Source organism: Melanerpes formicivorus, unplaced genomic scaffold, assembly GCF_026170545.1.
Source record: "Melanerpes formicivorus ecotype bairdi unplaced genomic scaffold, bMelFor1.0.p_v2 SCAF_32, whole genome shotgun sequence".
NCBI classification, from domain to species: domain Eukaryota; kingdom Metazoa; phylum Chordata; class Aves; order Piciformes; family Picidae; genus Melanerpes; species Melanerpes formicivorus.
In genome coordinates this window covers 871414-896839 of record NW_027142384.1, presented here as the reverse complement: position 1 = coordinate 896839, position 25426 = coordinate 871414, and the positions used below count along the sequence as shown (strand labels likewise).

General features: G+C 40.9%; 2 non-coding genes across 2 annotated transcripts; both read left to right on the top strand.

The window, feature by feature from the left end:
* The first annotated feature begins 14599 nt into the window (after positions 1 to 14599).
* On the top strand, positions 14600 to 14671 carry TRNAQ-CUG (transfer RNA glutamine (anticodon CUG)). The gene has a single exon. It is a non-coding gene; the product is annotated as a tRNA-Gln (tRNA).
* Positions 14672 to 14682: 11 nt separating this feature from the next.
* Positions 14683 to 14753, top strand: TRNAG-CCC (transfer RNA glycine (anticodon CCC)). Its single transcript has one exon. It is a non-coding gene; the product is annotated as a tRNA-Gly (tRNA).
* Positions 14754 to 25426: the final 10673 nt, after the last annotated feature.

Below are 25426 nucleotides of genomic sequence, written 5' to 3'. Positions count from 1 at the left end.
TCCATGAGCTCAGCCTGGCTGGAGCTCATTTGGAAAATTAAAATTTCAATGGAAATACATACAGAAAGCCAAAAAAAGTCAGATTTTGTTTCTCTCTGGAAAGCAGTGATATCTTGCCTTAGCAACTAGCCATATTCAAACTCTGCAGTTTGCAAACAGCCCTTATTCTCAGTTGCTTTTACTCTGTTTGCTTCTACAAAGTGCCTGGATAGCAAACACTGGGTATCTGTGGGAGGGGCTCTTGGTCAGAGCATGGACAGTCACACTGAAGCCAAAGTGAGGACATGGCAAAGTAATGGTATGCAGCAATCTGAAGATCAAAACAGGAGCCAACCTCATGACTCCATAGAAGGTCAGGAGAAGGAATCGAAGATGCTGAGAGCAGGAGCTGTGAATGGAACTGAGCAGCCAGGAAGAAATCATAATTATTTGTGCCACCAAAGAGCTGTGGTAATCCAACAGGGAGCAAGGACAATGCTTGAATTTGAAGACAAGGAAGGGTAAAGGAGCTAAAAGTATAATTCTGGACCAAAATGTTTGGAGTTTTAGTTTTACACTACTTAGAATTGTTTTACTAATCAATGCCTTGTATTGCCATTAACACAGACCTACACACTTTGGATATGTACAGCTTCAGAGGGCTGGAGAGAAGGTTATGGGCAGAAAATGGACCCAAGAGGAGAATTGTGCAGATAGCAAGCTAGTGGGACAGGTAAAGTTCAATCCAGGTGCTGTACATGGAGAATGTAACGTATATGCCATAGTAACAAACCTCCTGTGGCCAGAATGCCACTGCATATATAGTCCTCACCTGCCCATCACCTCTCAAGTGGCGAGGAGGTGGGACACCACAGAAATACTGAGGTAAGCTGACTGAGTTTGAAGACATATCATCACTAGTCAACATGGGAAGGAACCACAGCTGCAGTGCTTCAGGCTATCATTCCTGCTGGCTCCAATTTGACTTTAGTGGTGCCATCTAAGTCTATGAAAGAAGATCTGGGTTTGGTCTCTTTTTGGTCTTACTTTTAGTGTGAAATATCACTAGGCTATTCAGCTAGGTCTAAAGTCTAATTTTATGGATAGATAAGGGTCAAAGTCCATTCTTTGGCTCAGAGGACACAGAGCAAATTGGCCTGTGTGTGATTAAACACTCTGGGCAATTCTTTCTGCCCTTTGGGAGCAGTCCCTATCTGTGCTACTCTACAGATGATATTTAAACATTTTCTGGAAAAGTTACTTGAAAGCTTCAAGTTAAGATGGAGACTCAGTACCCAAGCTTGTTTCCTTCTTACCTCTCCAGTGCAGACAACTGTACAGCCAAACAGCTTGATGCAGAACAAGGGCAAGTCAGATCTTGCCAGGAAGCTTTTAAACATGTCATTGAGCTTGCAACAACCTCTGTGACCTCAGCAGCTGATATTTGATCTCCATGTCATGGGCAGTCTCTCCTCATTCTTGTCCTGTTTAATAAATATTCTGAGCACGGACCTGAGTGTGTGATCTTACTGCAATCAGCAGGTGCTTGACAAGGTCTCACCTCCCTCTCCTTGATGAAAGAAAAGCATCAGAAAAGTTTGGGCCCTAAAATGTGAGGCAGATTAAAAATAACCATTGTTTCTGCACATAAAAAATGTATTCTTCAGAGCCTTGTGACTTGCCAGTGCCCGGCCTGAATGGCTGCTCTGCTGAGGCAGCTCAGATTGAGATGGAAAAGGCACAAATAATGGCTCAGGTCATGCACACAATTCCCCATCATCCTATTAATCAGGGTGGTTGCTTGCCCCCAATCCTCTCCCAACACACACATCCCTGACTGGGTTTCAGGATCTCAGAGATCTATTAAAGAGCCATTTTTAGCAAAAAACCAACAAACCAGCCACATCCAGCAGTTTCATGACAAGGAGTGTTTGCTGCTGTGGTGATGTTTGCCATCAGAGTAAACAATTTCTTAGGAGCCTGCAGGAACGTGTTGCTACACCAAGGTGGTAATGATCACATTACTGTTTTCAAATGGGTAGCTTGGGTGTGTATTACACCTCCCTTCTGGCACGAGAAATTCGTCAGTGACATTTGGTCAATCTTAGCACACATATTGCCTGAAGACATGGCTGTTTGAGAAAGAATTGGGGGGAAAAGCCTGTGGCAAGCAAAGCTTGAATACTTTGTAAACTGTTAACTGTGATGCTCAAAGCCAACCAGTAAATGTTGCACTTGTTCCCTTTACACAAGATGCCTTAGGCCAACAGCTTCTAAGACAAAGACAGTCCAAGTTATTGCAAGTAATTTTGTATCACAGACCTATTTTGGAGTTCATGCTGTTTCCTAACAAAAAACCCCATCTTTAGATAGATTTCTGTCTTTGACAGGGGTACAAGAGATTTCTTAGGTACTCATTACACCTCACAACAAAAATAGCATTTTATGAAGCAAACAGAGCTTTAAAAGCAGCTTCTGGAGTGTATGTGTTGGCACTGGCAACTAGGGAAAAGTGTAAGCTAGAAGAAAAAAAAACCAACTCAGACTTTGAAGCAGCAGAAGTTGGTTTTCTAGATTTATTTAGCTTACTCTTCCCTTCTTAAATCATGTCTCCTTGCTGTCACTTTCTTACCATCTCCTAGAATCTGAGGTTCTTGGTGAGGGACCTGAGTCCAAAGAGGTATTGCTGGGACTAACTTGGGTTCTGGTGCCATAGTCCCTGGAGTATCTGAGTGATTGAAATGATGCTGGAAACTGAAGATTGGTTCAATAAGGGAAAGAGAGGTCTGAGGTACTGGCATGACACTGATGTTAACGGCAGTGGATGATATTGGTGAGAAGCAGTGGGACATATTGAAAGACCAAAAGCTGAGTGTTGGGGTGAATGATTACATGTTTTTGTGTGCCCTCAAGGGAGGAGGGGATATTGCTTACATGAAAGGACATAGCACTCCCTAAGCTAAGGGAAGGACTTAAGAAAGGCTATATTTGCTGTATTGGCCAGCGTCCTGTTTCTGACAGCGGTCCAAGTTGATACCAAGTATAAGAACAAGCTAAGCATATATTTCTCTAAATTACTCTTCTGGCATCCAACTACTTTGCATTCCTGACCTGGAGGTGATTTCTACATATTTTGTAGAATCAGTGGTTCCCTTGGCATGAACCTGCCCACGAACACTCACGACTAGTCATCACCTACAGCATCCTGTGGCAAAGAGCTCCCCACCTTCATGGTGAACCTCCTTGGGTTTTGAACTTTCTCCAGAGGTTGAATTTAATCCTATGTCCAATTCTTACTCTCTCTGTCTTATCACCTCCATTACAGAATGAAGTGCAACACAGGGAGAAGTATCTGATGGGACTAAGGAAGTGTGTGTTTCTCCAAGTCACCACAGGAGGATATATCCAGCCAAGCCTTGTCAGTATTGTTTTCTCCTCTAGAGACCTTGGGGAAGTCAGAAGGCATAAAGGAGTAGAGGGATAGAGGAGAGAAGGGATGGAGGAACAGAAAAGTAAAGACATGGAAGCATGAATGGAACAAGCCCAGTGGCCAGCCTGTTCCCACAGCTGCCACCTGTGTGCTCAAGCCATCAGGGAAACCCACAGATAACAGCTCTCTCCAGAAGCTACAATTTTAAATGGTTTAAATTCCTGGTGACACACTCAATGGGCAGATGGCAAGACTGCTGATGATCTTTATGAATGGATGAAAGGGGTCCATTTCCTGCTGGATACTGACCTGATGGGAACCAGCCAGTGTTACTACCAGTGTTCTCAGGGTTCTTTGGTTAAACAATGAAAGCATGTGTTTTTGTTTTTTTTTGTTGTTGGTGGTGTAATTGTTTTAATCCAGACCACATCCCTTTCCAGCTGCACATTAGCATTCTTCACATCCTTCTCTCTCACTTCCTGTCCATGCTTCTCCTTTTCCTCACTCTTCCACAGAGAGGATTATCATCACACAGCAAAACAGGAGGGACTGAGTGGACAGCAGCGTGGAATCATTGCTCACCACTGCAGCAATCAGAAGGGCAGATTTCTCCTTTCTGTCTTTCCTTGCTGTATATCAGAGCTGCCGTGTTGCCATGACTATTTCCAAAGTGATACTGCCTCATTTTCCTTTACCTGTCACCAGCAACAGTGGTCAAGGTGTGTTGGCTTGGGAAATCGATAGCTCTGTGGGTGGTGCATGGCAGATAACCCTTTACTGGGATGTGCAATATAAATGGAGTTTCCCCCTGCAGTGTATTAATGGTGTTTTCCTTATGGCTCTTGGAGCACTTATTGGCAGCCATGCATTAACTTGATAGGACACTGCCTATAGCTCGATACAAAGACCTCCAAAAATGTGTGGTAAATCACTGAAAAACCCCCAAAAGATGTAAAGTCAACTTGTTCTCAGCAACATGTGGATGGTCCATGGATGGTTGGACCTCATCAGCCATATAAGGGTATAACACACCTTTTCTTCAGGTGATTTTACCTTCTTTTCTATTTGTGTAATAAAACATTCAATCATTTTTACTACCTTAGTTTGACTTAGGTCAAAACCATCTTTCTGGCACCTCATTATAATCTCAAAATATCAACAAACATTTTTTTTTTAGACTAAGATCACCCTTTACTTGAGTGAAATTGTTAACAAAACCATCACTAACAACCAGGTTTTAGTTTTATGTCTTTCTGATGAGGAAATGGAACTTCAGGTACTAAGGATGAGCTGGTCCCTAGTTACAGAGATGTTGGCAATAGAGCAAGAGTGTTTGTGAGTGTTGTTCTGTTTGCAGCCCTCCCCAGCAGGCAAGGCTGTAAAATCACAGTTAGAGCTGCAGCTTGTTGCACATCCCGGATGTAGTTTAAATTGAGGAATTTGAAGCAATCTGAAGTGAAAGGAAAATAATTTGTTTTGCTTCCTTTGTCTGCAGTGCATTTCTGCTCTAAATTAGCTGGCATGACAGTTCAGTCACTGAGAAAGGAGGAGGGAAAAAAAAAAAAGTCTGGGGAATGTGTTATTTCACTCTGTTTCATACAGGGCTGAGTTTCAGCTGGTAATGCTTTTGTCCATGGCAGAAGGGGACCTGCTCTGTGAGAGAAGCAGTGCTCAGGTGCTTGCATACACTGAGCTGAAGAAGCCTGTTCACTCCCTGGATATATGATGTATCAGTTCTGACCTCTTCTGAGAGGCAGTCAAACAAACCCCCATGCAATGAGAGAAAGGGTTTTTTTTTTGCCTTTAAAATCAGATGCAAGCAGTGCTCTGGGATACCTATCTCAATGCATGCCTGGGAGCTAATTCCCTTGCTGTCAGCCTTTTTGAATTTAATATCTGATGGTAGGGACTTTTTGGTAAGGCCTTCCTAGTCAAGAGAAGAGACACCAACATCTAGATATCGATTTGAATCACTTAGATTTGTATATATGGAAGGCATGAGAATAACTAGGCTTTCATGGGTCTCCATTGACTGAGAAAAAATCCACAGAAATACATGGGCACTCTCTCTGCTGATACTGCCTTTCGTTCAACACTTTTAAAACCTGGAAGGATGCTGCCATCTGTGGTGGGTTGAATTTTCCCCCCAACATTAACTTTGCCAGACCAGCTCAGTTGGAAGAAAATGGAAGCTACCACACCATCCTGGAAGTCCTCTATCCTATGTGCCAGCCTGAGATGGCTCAAGTGGTCTGTTGTACATTTGGTGGCATGAGATGCATAGCTGTAGGTAAATGAGTCTTTCACAGCAAGACCACTGTAGATGCAGGTATCTGTATTGCAGATACTTACATTTGATACTTTTAAATGATACGACAACATGAAATCCCTAGGTCACCTATGATCTCTGAATATAAGCTGCTTGGATGAGGAATAAGACTGGCCCATTCATGTGTCTGTATAGATACAATATATCTACACCTTTTAGCAGGTCAGTTGACACCACAAGATACAGAGGAATATTGAAGCTGTCTCCTTGTTCAATAGAATGGTTAACAAACACAGCTGCCACCTTATAGGAGTTAACTTATTATTGAAAGCTCTTTTTGAAAGTGAGCCTTTCCCTGGGTGAGCTTCTCCATTTCCTTGCTGCTTGGATAAACATTCTGCAAAAATATATACTCTTATTTCCATGAGCTTACTTCAGACAAGAAACCTCACTCAAGGCTTGGTTCACCTGAGGCAATCACCAATGTAAAGCATAAGGCTACCAAATATTGTTGAAGAAGAAGCAGCTGGGAGGACACTTCTGCCACTTGACCTTTCTTCCTGCTCAGAGGACAGCTGTCACCTGTGACAGTTGTGGCTCTCTAGCAGCACTGAGTTTCTTGCCTCTGCTAAATGGACTCTATTTACTCTTCTGTTCATAACAGCAGTTAGCTGGAAAATGTCCAATTTGGTGAGTAACAGCTGTTACTTTAAAAGTGACAGTCTCTATTCATCTCAAACAATCTCCAATCTGAGCTGTACAACCTACCAAATGGACATGTCCCACAGAAACTCTGTTCCTACAAATATAAGATGCATTAAGAGAAAGGCAGAAAGCACTTGCAGTTTGTCAAGAAAATAAAGCAGTTCAGGTGAACAGAATCTGAAGTGCTAGCAGTATTTAGGCAGGTCTTTTTGCATCAAAATTTCTGTTGAGTACCAGCTTGGTCCTTAAGAGAAGCAAAAAAAAAAAAAAGGCAATGAGCTTGTACTGTCTTCATGAGGTTATTACCTTTTCTTCTATGACTTTAAGGAAGTCACAGTAAGCTAGTTTTCATTGTATTGATATTTTAAATAATTTATTAAAATGGTCATTCTAGATCTCTGTGGCAGAGTGAGGTCACCTTGCGCTGGCTATACATTTATCACTCGTGGAACCTTATTTTGGCCTACTGCAAGTGAGGAGAATTGTGTAATCTTAAACTTCCTTCATATTTTTTCATTGAGTGACCTACAGCTGGTGGAGCTGCAGTAACTCCATCCTACATATCATTTGTATGTTTTCTTGGTAGCATTGCATTCTGTCATTACAACACTGCATTTCTGCACTTCCTCTTTCCCGTGGACTTCATTAAGCTTAAAAAATGAACAAACGTATCTTTATCTCACTCTTTATTAGACAATTTTCCCCCTTTTCAGGTTTCCAGGGACAAAAAGTGGTTTTATGCAATATATTTGTTGTCCTTTGCAGAGTGCCATGGATGAAAGTTACAAGGACTGTTATCTGTTTCTGTGACAAGGGTTCAGGGAAGTCTGGAAGCTGTGAGCCTATAGAGAGCTAACGGACACAGGGGAACTGGCAAAACAACATCTCTTGCTTAGATTTAGTGGCTTCAAAGACCAAGCAGATACTATGATGCATAAAGCATTGAGGATAGGCAGGGGAGAGCTCAAATTATCAGCCTGAGCCTAGACACATGCAGACAAGGGGACAAGCAAAGTGACTTGTGATAACATGTAAAGAAAATCTGTCCTGACTGCCATCTGAGATTTGAGGGAGATGCCTGGCATACTCCTAGGCCACCAGCTAATTTTCTTTCTGAAACAGAACCTTGTGCTGACACTTATGTCATGATTTCCTGTCTGTAAAACAGCAGCCCTTCCTAGGCTATGAAGTCCTGGTGGGCAAGGAAATCACAAATTACGAATGGCTTGCTACCTCTTTCAGGCTGTTCCCCAAAGGCAAATCCCAGTGAAAAATTTAAGTGTTTACCTGTGCTTGTGTTTGATGAGATTTCAGATCTCTCTGGGCTCTTGCAGGTATTCCAGATGTTATAAATTCAGCAAATTTTGCATTCCTGGAAGTGTGTAAACTAACACTGAAAGATTATTTCTACTGACTTCCAGGTCCTTGGAAATCTGAGAGGAAGTTATTTTACTTAGGCCTGGCCTTGACTTTTCTAAACCCTTCCTACAGACTTGCCTGGGTTATTGCTATCTCCAAAGATTATGGGATCTTCTGCTGCCAGGACCTTCTCATGCTGTTTCCCCACTTGGTTACCCCCTTCTGATATTCCAATTCAGCCTGGACTAAAAAAGTTAATCCATGTGTTTGTGTATTCATGTGGTACATGCAGAAATCACAACCTTCTCCTCCCCCCAAAAAATAATTCAAAGATCTTTCTGTTTACATACAGATTCATTTAAAGGAAATAAAAACGTGGACAGAACAGGCAAGCTTTCAGAGAAATGACCTTTCCACTCCTTCATCCTTCTCATCTAGTTCCTATCTCTAGTACCCTACCAGCATTCAGCAGTCCTTTACTGTTATACATGCATTTGTTCATTTTACAACTTCTCTACCCTTTATGAGGTTTTCTGCTTGCTGTGGTACAGCACTGTTCCTCATACTCTGCTTCTCTAGGGATCCATTAGTGTTTCATCCCCACTCCTGAACCATTAACTATTAGTCACATACAAGGTATATTCACTTTTCTACCTATTAACTCTCAGAGAAACTGCAGCTAGTGGTGGTGGTAAAAAGCCAGGACTTCTGACAACTCTTGAAGACAAAAATAAATAAAAGCAACTCACTTAATCAATTGGCTGCACTTACAACAAAATTCAGCAATGCATGGCACACTGAAAGCCAGGCACTTTTAATACCTAAATTTTATTGAAAGGCTGCAGAAGTGTCTGAGAATTGTAAAAGTGGTTTTGGTTTGTGGATAGCCTCTCAGGTCTTTGCAATTTCCTGATGCTGTAATAATAAATTCCAGAAAGACTGCTCAGTCCAGCTTTTCAGATCAAATTGATTGACAGGAAGATTAATTCCATGGAAACCACAAAATCTGCCCGTTTTTCCTTCTTCTAAGACCCTTGTGCATGACTGAGTCTCATTTACCTCTGCACAATTTAGCATAATTGCTTCCCTCTAATTTAAGTAAAGCTTTTTTTTCTGGCAAAGATAGTTTAGAAAGATGAGATCAAATGCCTTATGGAAACTGTGTCTTTGTTCTCTGCACCATAGAAAAATACAAACTTCATTCTCCTGATTCCTTCACTATTTTAAATTCTTCCATTTCAATGCAAGTGGGAAAGGAACATAGTTCCTATCTGACACTGATTTTCATTCTCTGAATTCAGCTCCTCCACAGGAAAAAAAGACATTGAGGTGCTGGAGCATGTCCATAGTCGGGCAATGAAACTGGTGGAAGGTCTGGAGAACAAGTCTTATGAGGAGCAGCTGAGGGAACTTGGATTGTTCAGTATGGAGAAGAGAAGGCTGGGGGAAGACTTGCTTATTCTCTACAACAACCTGAAAGGAGGTGAGTATTGGTCTCTTCTCCCCAGTATCAAGTGATAAAATGAGAGGAAAAGGTCTCAAACTGCACCAGGGCAAGTCTAGGCTGGATATTTGGAAACATTGCTGTACTGAAAGACTGGTCAGGCATTGGAACAGGATGCTCACCTGATGGAGTTACCATCTCTGAAGGTGTCAAAAAAATGTGTAGACATGACACTTCAGGACATGGTTTAATGACCATGATGCTGTTAGGTTGATGGCTGGACTTGACAATCTTAGAGATCTATTCCAACCAAAATGATTCCATGATGCTATGAAATCAATATCAGAACTTATGGAGAAAATCAAGAATATTTCTACCAGTTGCACTGATTAAGGAAATGAGAGGGAAATTTGAGGTCAGGCAGGGGAAGATGTTGATTCTTCAGTAATCACATGATAAGATGTTTTCAATCACAAAAGTAATTGAACTGCACAGTGCCGCAGGCTCAGTACACACAATGAGATATCTCATTTTTCCTCTCATCTTGGAAAGCAATGAAGTTTTGTGACTATTTTGTTTTGCAAAGCAGGTGTTGACACAAAAGTCTGTATTTTTGCTAATCTGTGTGCTTTGAGTGGTATACAAACAATTACTAAAGAAGTCAATAACAGCTTCCCATCTTAGCCCCCACACTCTGTGCACTAGCCACCAGAAAGCATGCAGCCATGTGGACAGAGAGGGCAGAAGAGCATCTCTTGCACATTCATCATCTATTATTACTCTCCTAGAGACCTTTGGTAAAATCACAGGGATTTCTCCCGAGTCACCTGTGCCACCAGGGTCTAGGGCACATTACAGCCCCATGGGGAAAGACTTCACAGATGTTTGCTTTGTGAAGAAAATGGACCACTTTTGGGACTTGTATTTCTTTTTCCCTGAGGAAAATGACCAGCAGGAGACCAGGCTCTGAAGGCTGACCTGAGGTGTGATGAGGAGTGAGCAGAGCTTTTAGTTGAGGTGCTCACTGCAAACATTGCTGTGCAGGAATTTGTCCCCTCCACCCATCAGAACTTTTTTGGTACCTGCTGCTCATTCTCAAGGTTTTATTTCTGTCCTAAATCATCCCTGGACATTATGAATGCTAACAGCACAACGGTCAATAGCACAGCTGCCCAGCTGGGCTCATGGGCCCTGGGTGATGAATTTGCATTGCTGCAGCATCAGGAATTCTCATGAAAGGATCAAGGCTATGTTTGGTGGGGATCTGCATGAATAAGTACCATCAGAGCTCTCAGCCTCAGGGATAAGCACTGTGCAACAGCATCTAAAACCAGTAAGAGAAAAAGAGTAAGAGAAAAGGAGGGAAACTGCCTATTTGTTCTGCTTATCAGCAGCTAAATCCTTGTGTCATTCTTCCTACACAGGAAAATCACAGACAAAATTGCCTTCATAAAAATGAAGAGAATCTAACAATATTAATGAACTGAGTTTATGATGGTTTAGCTTCTAAATATACTATGGTAAAGATGAAGTGGGATGTGTACTGGACACCAGGAGAAGCTTGAACTCACTTTGGGTTTTAGTTTTAAGATTTGATTAACCACTTGAAATCCATAGCACTCCTGGTGTTGAATGTACGCCTCTCAGATCAGGTTCTAACCCAGTAAACCTGGTCAAAGGGACATCCAAGTGACTTATAAAGCCATTTTAAATTACAGCATAGATTCTAGGGCAGGGAAAAGGCAGTAGAGGGGATGCTACTTGAAAAATATGAGTGTGGGAGGCATGCTTTAATTTGTAATAGTTAACATTTTCAAAGTTTGCTACTATCACTGTTACCTGAGCCATTCCCTGACATAGAAATTCCTTCATGTACATAAAATAACACAAAGAACAATTTTTTGTTCTTTTTGAAAGAAAGAAACAAACAAAACCCCAAACCAACAACCTGATCTTTATGCCTAGACTCCTACATGGAGAACAGAGCAAAGCTCTCATTTTGCAGCCTGCATTGTAACACCTTTCCCTATGGGAAAATTACTTTCCCCGTATGAAAGTTGCATCTTATACCTAAGTTCACAGTTATGGAAGAGGAATTTTGGATGACTTGAGGCCTAAGTTACGGCCACAGGTGTCCAGACCGTGTACTTGTCAGTCATTCTCCTCAGAGCAACTGCTTGGTTCTGGGCAATGCTCTGTAGAGCAAATGGAGCCAAGGAAACATCCTTTGCTGTCTTCTGCAGTTCTGACATGGCGAAACTCCATGTTCTGCTGGAAATCAAGTGTGCAAAAATTCCACTTATGCAGCTTCAGCTTTTTAAACTGGCATAGAGAAGCTGGAGAGTGCTGTGGAATGCTGTAGAAATGTTGGGCTAGAGAAAATTTCTAGTCAAGCCTTTCCTCAAGAGGAGGAGGAAAAGCTTGCACGCGCTATAGTTTGATTGAAGCTATGCCAGTCTGACTTCTCTTTAAAGATTTCTACTGATTGAAATTTTGCAGCTTCCATGTTAATGATTAAATAATTTATGTAGGTATTTGCTTTCTTTTCTTAGTTGTTCTGTAAAGTTAAATGCTTTAACACTTTTGTGTTTCTCAAGCAATCCATTCCCTTTTTAAGTCTTCTTCGGTTTCTCTGTTTTGCCTCTATTGTCACGTGTTCAAAAAGGTGAGATTCTAGCCATGGCTACAAGTGAACAATGTGGTTATGGAATGTGACCTTCTCTAAGAGCCTCGTATGTTTATCTAAAGAGAGAATCAGACTAATTTCTTTTTCTCCTTTCAAAGTAACTATATTTTTCCAGATCATTACATAGAAGAAATTTAATCTTCTAATCAGAGACTGCCATATATGTTTTTAGGTTAATAGTGTAAGCCAACATCTGTTAGAATTCTAAACTTTAGACAATTAATTGTCTGTAAAACTTCTGATTCAAAATTTGAGGTACCTTGTGCTGCTAATGAATGGTAGAAGACATGTTGCAGTTGTTTGCTGGTGAAATCTCAGATACCTGTTTGGGAATGCCACAGACTGGCAGAGTACTTGCGTTGTACTTTGGTACTCATTGGGAGTTAAAAGCACACATCAAGAAATACTGGTATTTCTTTTATTTGTTTTGGATAATGTTTCCTTCCAGCTTGCTTTCTCTCCAGAGAATAACAAAAGGAGAGCAAACAGCCTGAGAGCCCTGTTACAAAATTCTTAAGGGATGCTGGCATGAAATTTTGACTGTGGTGAATATCCCATGGCGGATATTTGAAAGGCAAGCATGGCTCAGATATTTATGGCTTAGTGTTTTGAATCAGCCTTATCTTGCCTTCTCTCCTAGTGCCTGTAATGACTCACAGCTCCATTAAGGTTACTAGATTACACTTTGAACAGATGCATGAGACACAGTTGTCCTGGTTTGAGTTAGAACAGAACTAATTCTCTTCAGTGGTTTGACTTCTCAGCTCAGCCTCTTCTCTGTGATAGTACTTTCTGAAGTTAATGACATATTTTTGCAGTGTCTGCGTCTAGTGGTCTTATTGCTGGTGTTTAGAGTTGCTGCCAAAGGTCGGTGTGCAGAAAGGCTCTTGCTTAGACTTGCTCTTATGGAGACCAAGTTTACTGCTAAGTCTTGTATATCACACTGGGGTGCTGTAAGAGGTAGCAACTGCAAAGGGGATCATATGGGACAGGACCAACAAGAGCTTCCATTTCATATATATAATCTTCAATATAAAGCCGAAGGATCCCAAGGGCTAAGCCTCTTCCTCAATGGCCTGTGTCCATGGAGGTCTGTATCCAATCTGCCTTTGATCCTGGTCTGTGTGCTCCTGAATCCAGTTCCTCAATCTGGTTCCTGTCTGCTGGTGAATCCAGTCTGGGACTTCCCCAGTGGGTGCCCGCAGCATCAGTAGTGACGGTGATATCATTGTCATCAGGGGATTTGGTCCAGTATTGGGTTTATATCCACTGGTATATATTACATTTTATTGTGATAATTTTCATTGAAGCTGTTATATATGAATTTTGTTTTCTAATCTATCATTCTCTCTCCCTTATCCCTTTTCTCTTTCTTTCCCTTTGGGAGTGGCATTAATAGAAAGTATTTGTCATTCATCCGATGGCTGCCCCAGCCCTAACCCTTGACACACTGCATATCACATCTCTAAATCTTTCCTTTGCAAATGAACAATATTTTTCACCTGGCTGTCCTTTCCCATCAGTGTTAGATGCTGTCCAGGTAAACTGCTGACACAATGTTCAGTGTGAATCCTCAAAGCCAGTAAAGCTCCTTGCTAGTTTTCGGAAATGTCACATTATTCTTTCTTGCGTCCAACCAAGAGATTTTCCATCTCTCCCATTCTGCTCCTGACTGCAGGATGTATCTGGTGAATCCATTCATTAGCTACTTTTGGAAGAGCACCCACAGTATTCAACAAAAAGCAATGGACCATATATGTGAAGTGGATAGCACAAAAAAACCTGCCTCTCTCCTATGTCTTTTTATCTCTCAAGGCTCTCAGAGCCACTGCAAATGTATCAGGAATGAGAGACACCATCCATTAGCACCTTGATTTGCTTTGTACTTGATGCCAAACCTTGATGTTAATGATGGAGAGCAACTGCAAATTTGATGTGTGCTGATCCCCAGGGTCTCAGAGGCATATTGCTGCTGAGCAGGGAGAAGGAGTCACTGTGATCAGGAATGGGAAAACAGTCAGTTGGTGTCATTTCTTCAACAGCTTCATCATGCTAGAAGATGGGAGAAAGCTGGACTATCTCAACTCTTTTCATATGGCTGAGGTATTGTGCTGTGCCAAAAAAAGCATTAGCAGGACAGAGCTGTGGAAAGTGCTCTTAAGACAGAACATACAGAGTTGTTTCATGAGTGAATTCACATCCAGCTCAGTGCTCTGGAGAAGTTTAAATTAGATTTATTGCTTGACCAAAGAACTCTTTGTGAGGTTGGGATCTGTATATCCAGCATCTGAACTGTGATCCAACTTCTGCAAACAAATATTTTCTCCAAACTAATCCAAATCACACAAGCTTTTGACTGACAAATGTAATTTTATTTGGAAATTAACCATTTGTAGTCTGTTTTCTCTGAAGGTGTTACTTTTTGACAAAGATTTTGTTTTTCTGTGGGTTTCTTCATTTGTTTGCTTTGTTTCACTCTTTTTTTTTTTTGGCTCTTATTCCTCTTTTTGTTTTTCTCCCCCCCCCCCCCCCCCCCCCCCCCCTACTATCACTTCATTACATCTCCCTTTCTTAAAACAACTAACTTCTTCACTTTCAAAATGTAACTTAAAGATAGACTTGGTTTAACATACTCATATTTCATAAGATGTTCAAGAAAGCATTTTCAAAATTGATTTTACATCTTAAATTTTGATTTTACATTTTCAACAAAAGGCCCATCCAGGAGGTCCCATGGTGTAATGGTGAGCACTCTGGACTCTGAATCCAGTGATCTGAGTTCAAATCTCAGTGGGACCTTAACTTTAAGGGCGCCGCTGGTGTAGTGGTATCATGCAAGATTCCCATTCTTGAGACCCGGGTTCGATTCCCGGGCGGCGCACGAAGCTCGTCTCCTTTGGGGCTTGGAACACAAGCCCTATGAGGAGAGACTGAGGGAGCTGGGGCTGCTTAGCCTGGAGAGGAGGAGACTCAGGAGTGACCTTATTGCTCTCTACAACTACCTGAAGGGGGGTTGTAAACAGGCAGAGGTTGGTCTCTTCTCCCAGGCAGCCAGCACCAGAACAAGAGTACACAGTCTCAGGCTGTGCCAGGGGAAGTTCAGGCTGGAGGTCAGGAGGAAGTTTTACACAGAGAGAGTGATTGCCCATTGGAATAGACTGCCCGGGGAGGTGGTGGAGTCGCCGTCACTGGAGGTGTTCAGGAGGAGACTTGACAGGGTGCTTGGTTACATGGGTTAGTTGATTAGGTGGTGTTGGATGATAGGTTGGACGCAATGATCTTGAAGGTCTCTTCCAACCTGGTCTGGTCTATTCTATTCTATTCTATTCTATTCTATTCTATTCTATTCTATTCTATTCTATTCTATTCTATCTTCTAGTGAAATGAAAAATGGCGAACTCAAATTATAACAGTGAGCTGTAATTATAGCATTTCATATTTTCATCAATACTCAGAGTGACTGCAAACGTAAGCACAATGAGGTCCTTTTAACTGACGCACCCAGAAATACCTTTGTCCATAAAATTTGTTGACTAAAGAACAATTTGTTCAATTCTTGTTGTTCACTTTTACCTAAATGTTAGTCTTCTTTTCTTTGACTGTAGATGGGTCACAGAGTTAAATGAATAAAAGTAACAAGACAATGTAGGGACCTGGAGAACAAATGGCATTCAAGTTGTGCAATTAATCCTAAACTTCTGATTATCTCAGTGGCACTATCTTTGATCTGATTATGATGATTTATTGCATAAGTCTTAATATACAGGAAAAAACCTGAAGTGCTGAGTCAGGCAGCATAGAGTGATAATACAGAAAGGATGGTGTGGAGATACATGGTTCCTACGGCCCTGATGGGACATCGCCAGAAGCAGCGTGTTCAGTGCTGAGGGCATATACGGAGTACTGTGTCCAGTTCTAGGCTTTCCGGTTCAAGAGAGAGAGGCAACTAATGGAGAGAGTCCAACAGAGGCTACACAAATGGTGAAGGGGATGGAGTATCTCTGTGAGGAGGAAAGGCTGATAAACCTAGGGCTATTTAGCCTGGAGAAGAGCAGACTGAGATGGCATCATCTCAGTGCTGATCAATATCTAAAGGATAGGTGTTTAGGATGAGTGGAAATGGCCTCAAGTGGCATCAGGGCAGGTTTAGGTTGGGTATTGGAAGAAACTTCACTGAATGAGTTCTCAAGCACTTGAAAAGGCTCCCCAGGGAGGTGGTTGAATCTCCATCCCTGGAGGTGTTTAAAAGATCTTCATCATTAAGGTCTTTACCAATCAAAATGATTCTCTCATTCTAAGGGAATGGAGCCAGACTCTCAGCGGTGTCCAGTGACAGGTTAAGGGACAGTGGACACGAACTGGAACAAAGGAAATTCCACTTAAGGAAAAGCTTTGAAGGTGCCAGTGCACTGGAACAGGCTTCCTAAAGAGGCTGTAGTATCTCCTTCTCTGAAGAGATTCAAACCCCACCTAGTTGTGTGCCTGTGCAACCTAAGTGAACCTGCCTCATCAGTGGGGTGGACTAGTTAATCTCCAGAGATCCCTTCCAACTCCCACCCTTCTGAGTCTGTGGTTCTGATACCCTAGAGTCAAAAAGATGCTGCTGCAGTTTAATAATGTAAAACACAAACAACCAAGGAAGTTGCATTTCTTTGATTCCAGAGAGGCAAGGGAGAGCTAGTGTAGCTAATTGGATGTTCAGCCATTGACTAGGTGTGCATGTTTTCTTTTTGAATGCAAATTCTTTCTAGGCATAATCCCCTAGCAGGAGAAGAATTAATGGAGGTGCCTGGTGGCTTCTACCTAGGCTGTAGATGATTTGAACCTGCTGCTGTCTTTTCCCATTCTTTTTTTTCTTTCTTTTTTTGTTTTTTTTCTTTTGGTGCAGCACCTAATATGGGGGGGGAAGGGGGATCACTACTAAGCTGCAATTATTATTGTGAGTGAAACAGCATATAAAAATTATCCACTTCTAAGATCTGCAGAGACATTTTAATTTAAATAGTAGGCAGTGAATCTTAAATTGCAACCTTTTAATGTAAAAGCAGCTAAACTCATGAAAGTGGCTGGGTGTAAAACTGAAAAAAACCCCATTCACAGTGAGCCACACCAATTCTACCTGGTAAATATGCAAATCACAAAATCCTGCACCACTCTGTCCATGAAAATGTGATCTATTGACAGGAAACCTACTGTTGGTCACTCAGGGAGGGAACTTATGCTAACTTTTAAGTGGTGAGTTTGCACATATTTTGAGGGTGGATGTTGGGAGTGGGGGCGGGTGGCAAGATTGTGCAATCAGCCACCTTATCTTTAACTTCTCATCCAATTTCCATTTTGAAAGTCTTTAATGGAGAAGCAAGGCATGTTTAATTGATTGCCATTAAAATCTTCAAAGGAATTGGCGAGATGAAAGTTGTTTCTAATTACTGCATTATGATGTAAGCTTAACGATACGACACTTCTCCAAATTGATTTTATTAGAATTTAAGATGAGGAATTAATTGAGTTGCTGTATTGATTCATTTTATTTTTCCACCATTTAACATGTCCTGGGAAAAAAAAGCTATTGAGCTGTGGAATAGTAATGAGGACTTAAGAAAGAAAGTCGAAGTGAAGATGGATTGGCCAATAAAAATAAGTTATAAAAACCATAATGTGATGGCAGAATATAGTGGCAGAGACCAATTTATCTCTAGGTTAATTAGGGTAAATTAAGGTTAATTCTTTTGTTATTTAACATTTTTCTTCGTCTCACTTCATCCTACCTGTTTGCACTAGAATAACTGCTTGTCCTGGTAAAACAATTTTCTGCAAATCTCCTGCCAGTTCTGCTAAATTTGCCTTTGAAGATGTCTTTAGAATTACCTTCTCCATGCATATATTTAATCTTTTCTAAAAATCTTCTTAATGGTATTTAAGATTGCTTTCTGGGTCTTATTCTGTTAGAGCTGATTCCTTTTACTTTTATCTTTTTTTTTTTTTTTTCCTTAGGTGTCAGTCTAAGACAATTCCTTTCACAAAATGAGACATGCACTTTCATGTATGTTCTCCTCACTGTTAATTTTAATCAATTACTCTTTTTCAACTGAAGCGTAAGTACCAGCATTTGTTTGCTTGTATTAGAATCATAGAATCAGTCAGGGTTGGAAGGGACCACAAGGATCATCTAGTTCCAACCCCCCTGCCATGGGCAGGGACACCTCACACTAGATCAGGCTGGCCAGAGCCTCGTCCAGCCTGGTCTTAAATACCTCCAGGGATGTGGCCTCAACCACCTCCCTTGACAACCCATTCCAGGGCTTCACCACTCTCATGGTGAAGAACTTCCTCCTCACGTCCAATCTGAATCTCCCCACCTCCAGCTTCATTCCATTCCCCCTAGTCCTGTCACTACCTGTTATCCTAAGAAATCCCTCCCCAGGCTTCTTGTAGGCCCCCTTCATATAGTAGAAGGCCATGATAAGATCACCTCGGAGCCTTCTTTTCTCCAGACTAAACAGCCCCAACTCTTTCAGTCTGTCCTCATAGGAGAGGTGCTCCAGCTCTCTGATCATCCTCGTGGTCCTTCTCTGGACATGTTCCAGCACGTCCATGTCCCTCTTGTAATAGGGGACAATGCGTGGACACATCGACTCCAAGGGTGTGATTTAATGGAATGTGTTTGGTGTATGAGGTACACCCATCAAACAGATCTGCTATGGTGAGATGAATGGTAATGTGTTCTTAGAAACATAACCCATTGAATTATTTCTAACTGATAGCAGTTTTCTGTGTTGTACTGGCATGGCTATTCACAGCATCACATAATCACTGAATGGATGAAATAGGAATGGACCTCTGGAGACCATCTAGTACAATACCCAACTCAAGCAGGTCCACTGACAACATATTTCACAAGACTGCATCCAGCTGAATTTCAAATATCTCCATAGATGGAGACTCCACAACCTCTCAGGGAGTGCTGTTAGGCAAAATATATTCTGATAGAAAAATGGTTCTCCAGAATTTCATTGCTGTAGCTGGAATTTGAGGAGTTGTGTTTTGTCATTGCTGCTTGTGTTGGGCAAATTAGCTTTTATTTGAAATTTCAAAGTTCACACTGATGCTTTCTCTCTCTTTCCTATTGATTATGCAAACTGGAATATTCCAGGTATAGAGAGAAATTGCAATATAATTAAATACATGGTTCACGATTATAATTTAAGCTCTGGTACAATTTAGGAGAATCTGAGTCTATTTGAGCCATGAAGCTGTAAGTTCAAGGCTGAGTTTTGCTAATACTTAAAGCTGTAACACTGATCAGAGAGAAATGAGAATGGACATACTGGAGAGGTTAATTATAACCATGTCTGGTTTATCATTGGCATTAATATATCTTCATCAACACTGCTGGCTTTCCTTTGAAGGCAGAAATCCCCATATCAATCATGTTCTCATTCCTTATGCAGGGAGAAGAACACTTGTAATGAAAACGTATTTCAATGGTCACCTCAACAAAAAAATTATTGTCCTGAAGGAATATTTCTCTCTCCCATTAGAAAGACCCTTCAGTAAAGGGAGAATTGGTGCCAACTTCTTACACAAGTGAGGCTCTCAAAGACAATTTGTCTCCTTTGTCCCTAAATAATTCACACATGATGCAGAGCTAGTCTATTTGCAGCCATAGAGCAGATACTTAGCAAAGCTCTATCTAAATAGTTCCTTTATTAAACCCAGAAATAGCCCCTTACACTAAATAACCAGCTTTAGTGGTCATGACATCTCACACATTTACTAATAAGTGACATTAGCATGGATTAATTGACAAAGTGATTGCAGAAATGGAGTGCTGTATTCAGGAGAAACTTTAATGAGCTCCTAGAGGATTAAAGACTCTCTTGGAAGTTCAGATATTGCCCATTTCTGAAGTTCAAACATTCAACCAAACTGCTAGCATTTGGAGCATTGTGTTATGGGAGGAAGGAGTGTGTTCAATAATAATCCAACAAGGGAAATAAAAGCAAGCAGCAAATACCTCAACATTGGCTTTAAAAAAAATTCAGTTTTCAATTAAGGTACCAGGTGTAAAGCCAAATAATTCTGCTGAGTTTTAAATGGAATGTTAATTATAGAAATCCTCAGTGAAGAAACAGACCTAAGATGCAGACAGAAAACACTCATTAAAGAAGTGATGGCTTGGTAGGGTAACTGGGTAAACTTTAAAAAGTTTTCTCAGTGGTAAATATTGAATTCCTTTTTGTTTATATGTTGCAGAAATATAGTCTTTGCTCCCAAATGAGCAGATACCTACTTCACCAAAGAGACACTGAACAGCTGCTGAATGATCACAAGTAATTCTTGATTGCTTAAAATTAAAAGTAAAATTAAGAGCTATGAATCTTCATAAACATAAAATGTAACCATGTCTCATTTACTCACCCTCTAGCTAAGGAAGAAAATGTGATGAAGCACAGGAGGGTTTGGTTAACCCCATACAGTTTGCAGTGCCAATGAGAAAGGCTCCAGCAGAAAAGCTTAGAGGGTTGACAGAAAACTTTTGGGGGCTTGATTTTATTTTACCCCAAGCTTGTTGTTGTGGAGTAGTGAAACTATGCACTTATCTCTCTTACATTGCCATGGATGTGTGCATGCACACAAACTTGTATTTGTATGAGTTGCTTCTAAAAGAACTCTGGAGGCCAGGAAGAGAACTCTTTCTCTTTGGAAGTGTATCTGGTTTCATACATTGCATATAAAAGGTGAAAATAACACACCATTTTATGAGTTCTTGAATAAATTGCTGCAATTTATTTAACCACAGAGCCTTTGACCAAAGAATGATGCTAAGTGCAAGCTAATGAATTCACCAGAGAATGAGAACATAGTAAATATGTTCTGTGAAGGATCAATTAGGGGTTCCAGCCTCTTTTTCTTTGTCCATTTTACTCTCTTTCCCACTCATTTGTGGATCTTCTCTCTGCAGAGCAAATAAGGCTGCATCACTGCTCTGGAAATTGATACATGCTTGGCTAATGGAGCAGAGCAAAGGGATTATGCACCAGCAGTCTCTTATTAGTCTTGTAAAATTTTCCTGGATCACGTGTCTGAGCAGCCCATGCATTAATCTGTAACCACTTCACTGAATTCTTGCACAGATTGACAGATTGCATTGGGTTGGAAGGGACGCTCAAAGGTCATCTTGTCCAACCCCCCTACAGTCCCCTACTAGGGACACCTCCAAATGTTTTCAGGAATAGGGCCTTAACCGCTTCCCTGGGCAACCTGTTCCAGTATTCTTCCTGTAATTAACTGTGATATGCTTGTTAAAGCAGAGGTGGAAAATCCATTGAATATTTAAGTAAGTGGGGTTTGTGAGCTGTCATATACCTGAGATAAGATTTCTCTGACCTAACTCAAGCTTTTAGACATCAGCTCAAATGTAGCTGTCTACATCCCCTCAAGAGTGGGTGGAAAAAAGAATAGGAACGTCTTCAAAGAATGAACAATTTAATCCTAAAATAGGGATCCTGAAGGAGTCTGATCAACTCATGGCAATAGCTACCTAAGCAGGGGATGGTAAGTAAATGGAAATGAATCCCCCATTCAAGCAATGGTGACTTAGATAGGGTAGAGTACTACAGTTAATTGCTGGTGTATGTCCAAAGAAGAGCAATGAAGCCAGTGAAGAGTCTGGAGTGCAAGTCATTTGAGGAGCACCTAGAGGAACTGGGCTTGTTTAGCCTGTAGAAAAGGAGGTCTGGGGGTGATCTTATCACTCTCTACAACTCGAAAGGAGGTTATAGTGAGGTAGAGGTCAGTCTGTTCTCCCAGGCAACAAAACAAGACAAAATGGTCTCAAGTTACACCAGAGGATATTTAGGCTAGACATTAGGTATCATGTCTTCACAAAAAGCCCTGGAACAGATTGCTCAAGGAAGTTGTGGATTTGCATTTTAAAGATGTGTAGATGAGGTGCCAAGGGCTAGGGTTTAGTGGTGACCTGGCAGTGCTGTATCTGTGGTTGGATTTGATGATCTTAATGCTCTTTTCCAACCAAAACAATTTATGATTCTATGATTCCAATTTGATGGAACTCACCTGCATTCCAGCAACAGAAGAGGGTAGGATGTAAAAAAATGGCTTCTTACATTATCCGACATCTTCTCCCTGTCTTCCTCATTCCATTGCTTGGTCTGAGGTATCAATGACATCTCTGACATGGGAAGAAGTGACCAAGGATTTTCTAAATATTTTTCATGACCTCTTTCTGTCAGCAGTTCTCTAGAGAATGCAGGAAGAATTGGGAATTCAGCACAAGAATGGCACGACAGGAGCTATGACTTTTCCTCAGGATGCTTGATATTCTTACTATCTCGTATGCATACATATTTAAATGCTGCACGCTTCCTTTTAGGAATAGACTGCTGGTGGTTTAAAGTACCCATAAAACTGCTGGGAAGTGACAGTGCCAATTAATCTGTTGACAGATTTGTTGTTTAAATATTAACAGAACGTTAAGCAAATGTTGGCTGCTGCACTGAGGTCCTTTCAGAGTGCCTTCCTCTGAAGTGCTAAGCATTTCCAGACACTGAAAATGTCCCACACACTGCAGGATGGGAAGAGTATCATAAATTTTTAGTCTCTCTTTTTTTTTTTCTTCCCACAGTTGCTAAACATGCCATAAATATCATCTTACTCCTGTGGAAAAAAAATATAATTTGTAAAGGCTTCATGCAGATTGTAAACCCCTCACAGCCATAACTGATTGAGTTGTGAGCTTCTGGAGGGTATAGCAGGGAAGGGCTTTGCCTTTGACTTCTTCACCTAGGCAGTTGATTATGCAATGGTGAGGCTCTAAATTTGTCATTTTGCTCATTGATATAGGAAATCTTGGGAAAGCCTTAGAAGATGAAGATAATTTTGAAGGAAGCTCAAGATAGGCTCATGTCATATGACCCAGGAGGGTTGTGTCATGGTGGATTTGGATTCCTCAATACTCATGGATGTTGTGAGTTGGAAGCAGGAGGCTGATGGAAGCCAGAGTCAAAACCAGTCTAGCTTAATCTTGTCCATAAGTAAAGATTTGGGGTACACAAAACAGACGCTGACTTCTTTGTCTCCCTGGCTGCATACATGTAGCTGAACACACATAGAGCAGAGAAGATTTGGAGTGCACAATTTACAGGCCATGTGAACCTGAGCATCAACATGGCAGTAAAGATGCTTCCTGCTGTGCAGTTTCAGTCCTTTACTTTTCCTATTTCCTTTTTCCATCAAGCATATTCATGGTTCTAAAAAGTTTCTTATTGTCATTTCATCCTCTTTTATTCCCATGGGCTTCATATTTCAAAGCTCATCCATTGCACTTCAGTCTCATTGCCAGAAACTTCCCAGTTTGTTTTCTGTTAACATCTTACTAATATTCTGAGCATAATTTGTTGAGTGTTGCTAGATGCACATATTTTTTATTTAATGAAGGCTGTGATAAAGATGCCTTCAAAGATTTTGAAGTATCCTTTCTATCATCTCATTGCCCTTCAGTTATAACTCCTTATGGACTTTTGCTTTGTAATAGATTCACTCCTAAATGTTAGTCATTTGTGTTACACACTGCTGTTCTTTCTATCCAGCTTTAACTGAAGATGGATGAAAAAGGGTAAATTATTTCTGTTTATGCCAATATAAGATAAAGACGTAGGAAAGCCAGGTAGATAACAAAAGATCTTCTCTGGAATTTGAATTTTTCTGACTGTGTAAGGACTTAGTGACGAGGGATGAAAGCTATTCCAGTCTGGAATATTTACAGGAATCAACACAGACAAAATGTGTGTTTCCCAGGGGTCAGCACTGGGACCAGTTTTGTTCAACATCTTCACCAGTCACCTGCATGAAGGGGCAGAGTGTACCCTCAGCAAGTTTGCTGAGGAAGAGTGGCTGTCACGCCATCAGGATGTGTTCCTCTGCAGTCTGCTCTGGGTGACCCTGCTTAAGCAGGAACATTGGACTAGATGATCCTCAGAGGTCTTTGCAAGTCCCCACCATCCTGTGAAAAAAACCTGTGTTGTTCCATAGTTAATTTCTTGTCTCTGCTCCTCTTTTCTGTGCTGTATTTGAGCAGCAGCAACATATAATTTTGGGTTTGGTAGTTTGGTTTTGTTGGTGGGGTTTTTGTGGTTTGTTTTTTTCTTTTTATTTTTTTAGGCTTTTCCATTATTTCCCCACCCCCACCCCACAATTAGAGGCACAGAACCACCCTCACTGCAGAAGAAGTGGCTTTTGCTTGAAGTGAAAGCTGTCTTTAGTCACAGATGGCTCATGTCACAGTCAGGAGGTAGCATTCAGGTCTCTTGGGTCCCCATTGCTTCCACTGTATAGACATTGCTCTTCATCTAAAAATTCCATTTATTGTACTTCTCTTAAAAATAACTCACTGAATTTGTATCTTGTTTTGAAATTAAGTGAAAAGGGAGTGGATAGCCACAGAGAAAAGGCTCAGTAAAACAAGAAAATGTATAGGTTTCTGTGAAATAAAAGCCAATGTGCCTCAAAAAAAAAAAAAAAAATAATCCATAATAAGGTATTGATTACAGTTTTTCTTACAAGATTACTATTGAGTCAGGGACAGCTTCAGTAAATAATACCAAAGATCAAAAATTCTCAAGCTTTAGTTTCACAGTAAAGGGTGATAATTGCAGTCTGGAGTAGTTTAAACAGATTAATAACTTCTCTTAGAGAAATACAAGCCATAGGGGTGACTTATGATCTTCCCTAGGCAGACAAGATTGGGATATTAAAAAAAGAAAAATTAGGTGACATAAAACCTCATATAATTTCCTTATTTTTTATTTCTTTTTTTTTGTGTTTACCCATATTTTAATTTTATTATTTTAATCTGTTTTTGCTGTTCTCTGATTTGCTACAGCAAAGGCAAATGTCATAACAGTGACAGTTTTGACAAGAAGTGCTAAAATGCACTGTGGGTTCTTTGATGTCAAGACTGGGTTCGTGGGAGAGGGGGTGGGGGTGGAATGGGTGCGTTCCTGACGTGTCTGATTGTTTTGACTCATGTCCTTTTGGTTGTAGGGGAGCATGAAAACCTAATAAAGAGTCTGTGGGAACAAAATGCAAGGTAAAATCAAAAGCAATATTTTCTTTATTGATGCATTCTTATGGGTGGCAGGGTCCTATTTTTTCATGACAACTGTGCCTGGTTGACTGTAAATGACTGTTACAGGCTCTATACACAGCTGTCTCATACCATTTGAAATACTTTTGGCATCTCTTGTGGCCTTCAGGTGCTTTTGCAGAAGAGTTTGTATCATCAGTAGGTTATCTGCCATAGATGCCAGTCCTGTGCAGGTGGCACTATATGCTTATGTTTAGGCAGTGAATTCATTGTCCTGAGCATCTTCCTCTAGCTAACCCTGTTTTGTGCAGGTGGTAATTCATCTTTGAATATTCTCTCTTCTTCCTTCATCTTTTTAATGGAGTTGCTAATTCCCCATCTCCCAGAGGGAAGATATGTTGGAGGAAGAAGAGGACTCTCTGAAGGTTGGATGTATGCAGGGATGC